Source organism: Hippocampus comes, unplaced genomic scaffold, assembly GCF_001891065.2.
Source record: "Hippocampus comes isolate QL1 unplaced genomic scaffold, H_comes_QL1_v1.1 scaffold50, whole genome shotgun sequence".
Classification (NCBI taxonomy): Eukaryota; Metazoa; Chordata; class Actinopteri; order Syngnathiformes; family Syngnathidae; genus Hippocampus; species Hippocampus comes.
In genome coordinates, this window is record NW_017805122.1 from 791,576 (window position 1) to 792,158 (window position 583).

Genomic DNA, 583 nt, shown 5'->3' on the forward strand with positions numbered 1-583 from the left:
CGGACCACGTTGACTCCAAGGCAGCCATTGGAACCGCAACTCCACCATGCTGCCATATACATTTACGCGTATATAAATTAAATCACCACCCTCCCCACCACCTCGATCTTTTTTTTTTCTAATAAACGTTCCAAATCACGATTTTTAATTAAATGAGTATGACAATTTTTGCGCACATGTTTTTAGGAATTAGAATTGACCTTGCAGTCGCGGCTATCTATCTGGAAGTACAGTATCTGCTCTACTTCACAAAAGAACTTGATAAAATCGTGTTCCACTTTGCCAAGCTTGAGCCACAACATTTACGATGTTAGAAAATAAACAAAGAGGACAGACAGTAACTCACTGAATATGTTGTCACGAATTTTAGCACCGCGGTTGAAAAGAGCCACGGCTCTATTTTATGACGCTGAGTTCGCAAGCGATCGGCTCATTAATACACAAAATGTGATGCGGTTGGGGCACGTTTCACCTGTAAGTTTTAAAGCGGCCAATGAGAAGCCGAGGAACGACTTCTTACCTGAAGAGCTCCTCCGCCAACAGCAATTGGAAGCACACCAAGCTGATGCAATAAACAGTAAGC